Raw genomic sequence first — 11737 nt, 5'->3', positions numbered from 1 at the left:
GAAGACCACCTCATCTGGACTGCTTCCACCGTCCTGCTCAGGTTGTATTCTGACTCTGCCAGTGTTCCTTTGTGTTATTGCATTTATTTTATTTTTACCTTTTTACCTTTCTTCTTATTAAATTGTATTTCTGACTTATTTCTGACTTGGAGCCTCTCACTCATTTTGCTTTCAAACCATGACACTCTTGCATTTTCTTTGAGTCCGAGTTGGTTCCTCTGGGATCTACCATGTAAAAGTTACATTGCTAACTTTATACCTTTTACAGGGAGTATTTCCTACCTCATTAGGAAAATTTTTCCCAGTGCATCAGAGACATTCTTCCCCTATCACTGTTGAGCTTAAAATCCACCCTTCAGGTCAGTTTTCCCCCTTAGTATTTGTCTGGTTCCACTTAAGGAGTTCAATCAGGCCTAAGCTACTCCCTTCCCATGGCCATTCCTCTGACATCAAAGCCCCTCCACAGACCCAACAGCTGGTTATTTTGAGTCCCTTACTTATTCTTTCCCCAAATTCTACAAACAGATTTTCCCCTAGTCTCGAGATCTCTCTTTTTTTTTCTAGTTGCTGGTCCAGTTTTGTTTACAAACCTTGAAGTGAAATTGGCACAGAGTCAAATTGCTGTGCTGGCTTTGTCTTTTTGCTTACCCGTTGTTCTTTTACTAGGTCTTGGACTTTATTCCCAATAGCTTATGTAAAACAAATCCATCTCTCCCCTTTTGGACATTTAATTCCCAACCTGTCACCACTTTTTCCTAACTTTTCCACAATCCAATAGTTTTTCCCATTGTGTATGCAATTATCTAATTTGGATGGGTTAGAACAGTGGCTGTTGATATGAGTGTGAGTGATAAAAAAGGAATCTTGGTGTCTTTCCATAGGTTTTGGTAACACCTATGACATGACTTTGCCAGTACCCCATAAAGGATAACACAAAAAATGAGTGACACAAGAGGGAATAATAGAGATCCGGGATGGCTTATACCGCCACCTCCCATGCCTACGGGGTTGCAACTCACAGCAGGTGTATATGATCCTTTTGGTGGCAAGTACAGTGGCTACCTAGTCATGCCCTCTATTTCCTTGTCACTTCCTTTTTGCTAATTTCCAGGTAAATTGTCTTTGAAACTTCATAACTGTAATTTCCCACTGTTCCTCAGGTATTTCCCACTCAACAGTCACTAGTAATTCCCATGCAGAAAGCAAAGTTACTATTTCAGCTGTTCTTAGTTCTACCAGGATGGGGAATAGATTTGTCACTTGACACTCCATCGAATGAGAGTGTCGCTTTAGTGAACTACAATACCATTTTTTTTCACAACTTGCACATTTACATTTAACCCAGCTAGCATGTCCAATATTGGGATGACTCAGACAAGGTATTTGGTATGACTCTAATGGAGGTCATAACTCCTCTTCTTCTCTGTATAAGTCAGGCTAAGGCCAGAATATGAGAACTCTCTGACCTAAACAATCCCAATCCTGCTGTTTGGAGTGGAAGTATTCCTCCCCAAGGAGGATATTGGAGACGTCTCAGAACTTGTCTAGGCTGCACTTGAAATCACTGATATAAACTTGGCTTTATTTCCCAATTGGGTGACTCTTTGTCCATTTCTTGGATCATTCGGGTCCTCTCAGTTCATCACCACCCAGTCCCCATTTAAGAGTCAGTTTGGTATCACATGGTTTAGATGTTGTACTCCACTGGTTCTTCCACAGGCCTTTTAATCCTGCTGGCTTGGATCCACCTTCTCTCCCTGGTCTGGATTGCAGCCTCAGTTGTCAGCAACACCTGAACAGGATCTTCCCATTGTGGAGTTCAAGATTGTTCTTTCCATCTTTTCACTAGTACCCACTCCCCTGGATGGATATTATGGATTTTAAAGTCTAAAGGTGTGGTTTGAGATATTATCTCTTTTGACTGCAGATTTTCAAGGGGTTTTGCAATTGTGTTGACATATTTCTTAACACTCATTTCTCTTACGTCATAGGTAGCAGTTTCATGTTGGGTGGTCAGAAAGGGTAACTCAAACATCATCTCATAAGGTGACACCCCCAGGTCTGACCTGGGTTGTGTTCAGACCCTCAAAAAAGCTAAAGGTAAGCATCTTACCCATGACTTTTGGGTTTCAAATATTAATTTTGTTAACGTTCTCTTTAAAGTCTGGTTCATCCTCTCTACCCTGCCTGAACTCTGTGGATGCCATGGGGTATGCAACTTCCACTTTATCCCCAAGGCTTGAGTTATTTGCTGTGTGACTTTTGATGTAAAATGTGTTTCTCTGTCTGAGTCTATCCTATTAACTATTCCATATCTGGGAATAATTTGTTCCAAAAGGGTTTTACATAATACATTGGCTACGGCTCTGACAGTGGGAACAGCTTCCACTCAATGAGTTCGATAGTCTGTCATCACTAATAAAAACTTCCATCTTTGTACTTGGGGAAGTTCAGTAAAGTCCACTTGGATACTTTGAAATGGTCGGAGAGCTAACTCCCAACCTCCTAATGTTGTTTTTCTCATTTCCTTTTGATTTTCCTTTTGGCAAATTATACATCTTTCAGTTGCTTGTTTTGCCAACCCAAAAATCCCAATACACCCATAGTTCCTTAGAAAAGGATCACACAAAGCATGAGTTTTTGATGCATGTTTTATAATATTTTTCTAGTCATTAGCTTATTAAGTAACTGTCTCCCAACAGGAAATTTCCATCTCTCTGATTCATCTGGCTTTTCCCCATCTTACTTAATTCCTTTTCTTCTGCTTCACTAAACTTTGGACTTTCCAATTCTTCCTTATTTGAGATCAAAATTAACATAACCCTTTATATCCCATTCTCTGCTGCATCTTTAGCTTCTTAATCTGCCAAATTATTTCACCTTATTTCCGAGGTCATCCCCTTTTGATGTCCTTTGATACATACCACAGCTATCTCCTCAGGCAATTTTAATGCCTCTAAAACCTCCAGAATAAGATCCCCATGTATTAATCCCTTTCCTTTTGAATTAACCCTCTTTCTTCCCAATTTTTTCCAAAAGTGTGTACTACCCCAAAGGCATACTTTGAGTCAGTATATATTTCCTTTCCTATGTGCTAAATATTCCAGTGCTCTTTTTAGAGCATAGAATTCACAAGTTTGAGCAGACAAGTTTGAAGGTAATTTTCCTTTTTCAATGGTTTGCATGTTTTTCCCATCAACTAAAGCAGGCCCTGACATTCTTTTTCCTTGTAAACACCTAGAAGAAACCATCCACATATAGTGTTTCCCTTCTGAGAGGGCTTGTTCTTCCAGATCTTCCCATACTTTGTATGGTTTGGTATTGGATAATTTCGGAACAATTATTTTTTAGGTTACTTTTTGGTTCTACATATAAAAATTGAGCTAGGTTTAAACTTTTGTTTGCTTCTAATGTCTATCAGGATTGCTTCATATTTTAGCATCCTATCATCTGTTAACCATTTTTCAGCTTTCTGGTTTAACACATTTCAGACTGCATGAGATGTATACACAACTAGTTTACTTCCAAAAGTAAGCTTATGTCTCTCTTCTACGAGAATTCTAGTAGCTGCTGTTGCTTGAATACATACAGGTCAGCCATGGCTCACTGGGTCCAACATTTTTGATAAATAAACTATTGGTCTCCTCACTCCTCCCCACTCCTGAACCAGAACTCCATCAACTACTCCACTTTCTACATTCACATACAGATGAAAAGGTTTTTCTAATGAGGTTAAGCTCAAAGCTGGTACTGAGGCTAGTTTTAACATCAATTCTCCTAATTTATCATCATCTTCCTTGGCCCACTTTATATAATCGTCCTCTGCCAATTTTCCATATAAAAATTCTACTGCCTCTGTATACGCTTCAAACCATAATCTACAATATCCCAATAACCCAAGTAGCTTTCTAATTTCCTTCTTTGAAGAGGGAGTGGGGAGAGATAAAATTCCTGCAATCGTCTAGGGGTTTAGCTTTCAGCTACCTTTGCTTATTGTGTCCAAGATATTTTACTTCTGATTCTACAATTTGCAGTTTCCATTTTGATACTCTTAATCCTTTCTTCCTGAGAAAATTCAAAAGTTTTATAGTAGCCTCCCTAACTTCAACTTCAGCTTCCCCTGCTAATAAGAGATAATCCACGTATTGGATAATTTATATTCCAGGAGGAGTGGGGAAAGTTTGTAATATTGTTTCTAAAGCTTGTCCAAATAGGTTTGGAGATTCAGTGAACCCCTGTGGTAATTTTGTCCATCTTAGTTGCTGCTTTTTCTCAGTATTTGGATCTTCTCATTCAAAGGCAGAGATATTTCGGCTTTCCTTGGCTAATGGACAAGCCTAAAAAGCATCTTTAAGATCCACTACACTAAACCACTGATGCTGGGGCAGGACCTTACTTAGAAGAGTATAAGGATTGGGTACTACTGGGTAAGGGGTTCGAGTTCTCTTGTTAACCTCCCGTAAGACTTGTACTAATCTATAATTCCCATCAGGCTTCTTTACTGGCAGAATAGGGGTATTATGAGGAGACATACTAATGTCCTATCCTTTATTAGTCCTTCTATTACAGGCTTCAAACCTTCTTGCCCTTCTAAGGATATAGGGTACTGATGTACACGTATAGGACACTCTTCTCTTTCAATTGTGACCCTTATGGGGTCAATGTCCAGTCCTCCCCTATTTCCTTCCCCACGCCAAACTTCTTTGTTAATTTCATCCTCATCCTCTTGGCCAAGTTTTAAATCTTTAGCTGTCATTTTCCTTGCTTGTGGTATAACCTCTATCCCCAGCTTTACCTGTAAGTCTCTCCCTAATAAGTTGCTACCTGCTCCAGGAACCAATAAGATATCTCCCATCTAAATTCTAGTCTCACCTTCAATAACCGCACCTTTAATGACAGGAACTGTAAAACCTTCTTCTTTTGCCCCTGTTCCTTTACAGTGTCCTTACTTACACTACAACCTTTTGGAATATTTAACAGGCAGGTTCATTCTGCCCCTGTATTGACCACAAATTCTAATTCCTCCTCCTGGGGACCCACTTTTAAGGTCATCACAGGCTCCAGATGGTATTTGTCCCCTAGAAAATAGAGCCTATGACTTCCTTATTCTTATTCTGGGTCCATCTCTCAGAAGATTTTCAGGGGGTTTTTTAGGTGAGGGCACTCATGCTTTTAATGTCCTTCCTTCCTGCAAAAGAAACAGGCCTTCTTAGGGTGCTCATGAGATTTTGTTTGTACCAGGGCTCTGTTTTTCTCATTTCCCCTGTCTCTAAGACTTGAATGACTAGGAGTGGTACCTGGAAGCTTTGGATTTCTTCAGAAGTTACCTTCTTGCATAGTGGCTACCATAATTTTTGCTTTCACCTTGGCTTTTTCTTCATCTCTTCTGGCATAGACCTTTTGGGCCTCCCTTAATAAATCATTTAGTGATCTATCATGCCCGTCTTCCGTTTTGTCCAGCTTTTTTCTAATATCTGGCCAGGCATGAGTAACAAAAGCAACTTTTAATAAAGCCTGTCCAATGGTTGTCTCAGGAACTATTCCGGAATATTGTTTCATATTTCTCTTAAGTCTTTCTAGCCATTCTGCTGGTGTCTCTTCTTTTCCTTGCTGTCCTTCAAAAGCCTTTTTGACATTTTGCCCTCAGGGCCTCTTTTATTCCTTTGCTTATTATTAAATAATGATAATCATTCATATATCTCCTCCCTGCCTCATCATTTTGGTTCCAATCAGGAGGTGCTATTAGCATTTTATAATCTCCTGGTGCTCCCTGAGGGTTTTCCTTTTCCCAAATTCTTGTTCCAGCCATTCTATTAATTTGTCTTTCTTCCTGGGAAAAAGTAATCTTCATTATTCCATCATTGCATCTCCTACCAAGTAAAAATGTTTGGTCCGAAGAACTGGTCTATTTGCTCAGCTGTACCTATGGGATCCTCTAATAACCCTTTAATTTCCTTTTTAAAGTTTCTGACTTCTGAAGAAGTCAAAGGGGCGTTCACAAAACCTCTGCCTCCACCCCCCATTGCGACTTTCCGTAATGGGAATAAATTAATCTTCTTTATCCCAGCTTTTCTGTTCTCTTCTTTTTAACTGAGCCACCTGTATTTTGATATGATATTTCTCCTTTAAGAAGAGAATGTCCCTGAACAGCAGGTGCTGTCATTACCAAGGGAAGGGTGGCAAAAGCAAGGGTTGCTGATATTGTCAGAGAAGAAGGGGTGGGGGCAGGGATTTGCCCCAGGGCTGAGTCCTCCAGGAATGGGGGGTAAGTGGAGACTGCTGCCAGAACCACCAAAGGGACGGAGTCTTCCGGCGGAAACCAGACTGGGGCATGGACCGTCTGCACGTAGTCCTCATCATCTGCAGCCAGCACAGACAGACCAGCCAGGGTGGGGACTGCCAGAGCAGTCCCGGGGAAAGTCGTCAGGGGATGGGCAGCTGAAGTGGCCGTGGCTGGGACAGGTGGGGTTTCTGGCAGAGCTGCCGTGGGCCATGCAGCCGGAATTGGGGCGGGCGGATCCCCCGGCATGTCCGGTGGAGCAATCGCGGACCATGAGGCCAGGCTGAGCACAGGCGGAGCCGCAGGTGCCGTGGCCAACGTGCAGCTGAAACAAATGGCAGTGACAGCTAGGAACAGAGGGGCAGCTGCTGGCACGGGAGCAGGAGAGGCAGTATTTCTAGGGGAGCCCAGCCCTTTTCTTTCTTTTTCTCTTTCTTTTCTGTCTCTGGGGTTTCTCATATTTTAAAAACTCTTGTGCCCCTAGGGTCTATATCTCCTATCCAGCATGCAGCATGTTTTTTTTTCCTCCAGATTAAATGGTTCTTTTAAATTTACAAATATGTTTAAAGCCTGACAAATCCACACTTCAGAAGAGCCATATCTAGGGAAATAAACGTGGTCAGATCTTATTTCCTTTTCTGCCCATTCTATCATATAATACTGGATCATCTTTACTTTGTCCTTTTTTCTTGTACAAGGATCAATATCCCAGTTAGCTAACATAACTCCCAAAGGGCTATCTTGGGCTATCCCTGCTTGCAGCCTTTTATTCCCTTTTTTTCCTGAACTCGACTAACTTGTTTTCTGTCCCATTTTTCAGGATTTTATCTATTCATCCCTGGCCTCTGTTTCCCACTTCTCTAACAACCTGAACACCACCTTCCCCCTTCCCCTCCGCCTCAAAGAGGCAGAAAACTCTTTCTCTCAACAATACAATACAATACAATACATATCCTTAAAAAAAAAAATCAATAATGTATATCACATATACATTTATTCGTCCCCACCTACTCAATTTTATTTCTTCAATACGCCTTTCTCAGTCTCCCCCCACTCACAACTGGACAACACAACTGAATGGTACCTTTTTTCTTTAATATTTACCCATAGGTTATTTGGCCAACCCCAAAAGCTCTTGGATTATAACACTTTTAAAGCTTCTAGTGTTTCTTACTCTCAACCTGGCAGCTTTTTAAAGCCCAGGTGTTCTCGAGCCTTACACCTTTGAGCTTTTTGTGTTTTTTCCTCAATCTCGCAAAAAAAAAAAAAAAAAAAAAAAAAAAAAAAAAAAAAAAAAAAAAAGGCAGCGAGCCTCATTCCCTCCTTTTATCCTGTTTCCGAGTGGATTGTACAGGAAAACTCTCAGCTCCCTTCAAAAAAAACCCTCCTTGGGACCCCATCTCAACTACCCTGGAGGGGTCTCTCTCACACCTTTTATCTTTCACTTCATCTCTTTACTAGCTGTTTTTCTGCGAAAAAACAGAAATGCAGTCCAGGAGACTTCACAATCACTTCACCAGTCTGGGGATACGCTGCCAGTGTCTCATTCACACACCTCGCAACCCTCCCATACCTGCTTTCCCAAGAAATAGAATCCTTTTGTCTTTCTCAGGTCTTCATGGACAAGATTTTTATGGAGCTAAAATACCGCTTTCTTAGGTATTTTATCTTTCTCTCCCCCTGTTGGAGTCCAGGGCATCCCTCTGGGTGCCCTGGGAAGTCATAGACCTCGGTAGAGAGGCCTGGGACCCAAGAAAGAGGGTCTGGGGTCTGTGCAGGGGGGTTTGCCTGGCACAGAGCCCAGGAAGACACAGTCTTTGATTTTAGTCCATGAGAAAAACATCTAACAGAGAGAAGAATTGCAAGTCACAAAGGTGTTACTGAGAGTAGTGTAGTCATCACTGTGCAGAAGATTTTGTAGTTTTGGATTTTTAGAATGTAGATGCAAAGAGACAAGATGGAGGAATCTGGGTGGAACCCTGGGTTCTTCTTCTTCTCCCTTGGCATCCATCTTCTGCAGTGACGTGGGCACAAAGTAATTTCAGTGGATTGGATCAAAGTAGACATGACCCTGTTAGTATAGGTGATAGACATTGGCATGGAATTGTAAATAATGGGTACATAGTTATCTGTATAAGAGGTAGCGACCTCCCATCACAGGGGGAGTCACATCGTGTCCAAGCTGCTGTGAACATCTTAGCCGGACACAGGGGAATCACATAGTGTCCAGGCTGCTGTGAACATCTTGGCCGGACACAGAGAATTGTAAGGTAAGAACTAATAAACAACGCGAGAAACCAGAAAACCAAGACCTTGAGACTCCACTTCATTCTCGCACCGAACACTGAGCACCGAGCTCAGCACAGAACACAGAGACACAGAGTCAGACAGCAGACCCTAAATCCTTCAGAGGTCAAGAGGGAAAATCACTCCCTTCGTGCCCACACGAACCACCAGCCAGCTTTGGAATCTCGGGTGAGGAAACAACCAGATTAAACCCCGAGATCCTCCCACCTTTTTTTTTTTTTTTTTTTTTTTTTCTGTTTACTGTCTCCTTTCTCTGTCCTATGAGTATTTTATCTGCAACTCCCCTGACCCACATCAGGAGAAAAAAAGCTAGGCCACTGAAACCAGCAGGGTGTGTCTCCCTGCTTTGGTTCCCTCCAGGGTGTCGGACACAAGGTATATATTAAGGATGAGTCCCCCCATTGTGAAAAATGAGGTTCATTTTCTTGGTAAAATTTTAAAAGATTAATAAAAAGACAATTAGGAAACCAAAATGAAGGAAAATATTACACGGCTGGGTAACTTGACATGCAGCCATAACCTGAATGAGCTAACGAGACCTAACAAGCTAACACCTGCTAATGAGAAGGCTCACTCCTTAAAAGTACCGGCCTGTTGCATATTTATTAATTCACGTGCATGATTCACACATTCCTCTTGAGTGTGAATTTCTTTGTTCAGTTTCAACCTCTCCCCAGCCATTTTATCAAGTAGATCCATCTGCGAGTGGCTCCATTCCGTCTGATAGCATAGGTTCAATAAACTCCACTCCTGAAGGTTTTTGGCCATCTTCATCTGGATAAGATAGTGATACCAGAGGTTCAATAAATTCCTTTCCTGAAGCTTTGGTCAGTAATCTTCATAAGGTAATTCAGGAATGTGGGAGATTTTCTCCATCCTTCTGGTTTAGCCAGTCTAGATGTTACAAAACCAGTCTTTATTATCATGTTACAGCCTTAGAAATAAATATATATTCATGTGTTGTGGTTTGAAAGCAAAACGAGTGAGAGGCTCCAAGTCAGAAAAATGATTTAATACGAAGAAAGGTAAAAAAAGTAAAATAAAATAAATTCAATAATACAAAAAACCACTGACAGAGTCAGAATACAACCTGAGCAGGACGGTGGAAGCAGTCCAGATGAGGTGGTCTTCCTGAAGCAGTGATCCTGTAGAAAGGTCTGGTAGCTCTGGTCCTCTGGGAATCCAGCAGGTAAGGGCTGCTTGCACTGTCCCAAATCCCAGATTATATCCAGGTGAGAATGCTTGGCTCCTCCCCCTGGGCGGAGCATCTCACAATGGGCTGATGAGTTGTGAAGTGGCTCCTTGATGGCCCATTAAAACAGAGATAACTCCTGGAGGGAGTTACCTGTGAGTCATGGGCAAGGCACTGATGGGCCATTAACAGAAGACAGCCCAAAGGCAGGGGGACTGGGAAGAACACCGCCCCATCTGGTTTCAATAGTTCATGAAGATAGTGATAGAATAAATACTTTGTGTACATCCTACACTACAACCCAGGACATCATGACAGTACTTATTTCTAAGTTTCATTAATAGGAGAAGTAAATAATACAGCAAAACCTGCCCAAAATATTCATATAGCATTTAATATTTGCGAAAAGGCAACTTCATAATATGTATCTATAGCAGGTAGGCTTCCCATGGCAGTGGCACTGGTGCCGTTGCCAGAGGCACACGAGGCTTGCACTGCAGCTGCTGCCCCTCTCCTTCATACAGGCACCTTAAAGACACGTGCTTCAGCTTCCAAACTAAATCCTGGACAGGCTTGGAACAAAGGAAGAAGCAGCAGGCGCTGAACAAAAGTCGGTGCTTGTGGCTGCCATACAGGGCTGGAAGGAAGCACTTTGGTGTCTGCTGAGGAGATGGCCCGCATCACAAGCTCAGGCTTTGCTGCCAGAAGATCCTACTCTGCTCTTGCTGGAGCCCATTCCCTACCAATGCATGGCCCTCCACTGTTCCCAGATCAAGTCTGGTGGACTGTGGCAATAAATCTCTCCCGTGTGCACCTGACAGCACAAAAGGGCAGCACACGTCTGCTTGCAGCACTTGTCTTGGCTGCTCCTTTAGGGGGCTGGCAGCATCATCAGAGACACAGAAGAGCTTCTCTTCCCAGAGTGATCTCTATCCTCTGCACTTCCCCAGGTGTCTGCCTTGATGTTCCCTGGGGACCCCCCTGTTTATGGCCATCCAGAGCCATAGTTAGCAGGCACCCAGTTGTGTTTGGACATGAGCTGCCACAGGCAGACACAGAGCAACTGGAGTGCTGAATAGCAGAGGCTGGGCCAGTTCTTTTTTGTTCCAAATGGAAGCACCAGCCCTGGCCTGCCCTGCACTTGCTTTGGGCCACACAAGCTCTGTCCCAGCACCTGGGGCTGGCTCCCAGCACCAGCTGGGCTCAGAGTTGTCAGCAGGCACCCACTGTGCCAACATGTGCCAGCCTGGGGGCACAGGGAAGAGCACTCAGGGCCTCACAGGAGTGACCGGGCTGCTTCCTTCTCTTCCAGGACTGACCAATATGATATATTTTATTAGTTTCTGCTATGGTTTTCTTTAAATACATTTATTAAGTTACTGCTTAGAGATAGGTCCTTCTACTGTAAATATGTTTTATAGATGGTTGTTGTTATAAGAATTCTCATAATATTATGGGAGAGAGATATGCAGTATTTTGCTAAAAACCAATGATATTCAATTTTATAAGGAGCAGTATTGAAATTACTCTAAGAAATTTATGTTTCTGTGATTTCGCTTACTTAGTTTTTTAATCTTCTGTCTTTAGCTGCTCTTAGTTCTAGTTAAGGGATATCTTCTTTCTAATGAAGTAAGACAGGTATTGTGAGAAAGAAGAGGGAGTAACTCAGGCTTAGACTTGGATGAATGTGTTACCCTTGTGGTAAGGAAAGCAGCTATACACATGAAGTTTAAGTCAAAAGTGTATTGTTTTATCTAAAGGAGCCTTGAAAGTATTTTATCATGAGAGATTAATTTGATGTCTAAGTGTCCTAAGGTAACTATGAAGCTTGTATCCCCAATCGTCTGTTCTGTGTGTCCTGTATGTTGTGTTCTGTACCATTAAGACAAGTTCTAAGACTAAAGCAGTGAAAAAAAGAAGCATGCAGTTTGTTTTGAAAAACAGCATTCACTCCTCTG

This window comes from Zosterops lateralis (genome assembly GCF_965231275.1).
Source record: "Zosterops lateralis genome assembly, chromosome: 16".
Lineage (NCBI taxonomy): Eukaryota > Metazoa > Chordata > Aves > Passeriformes > Zosteropidae > Zosterops > Zosterops lateralis.
This window is presented reverse-complemented; position numbering follows the sequence as displayed.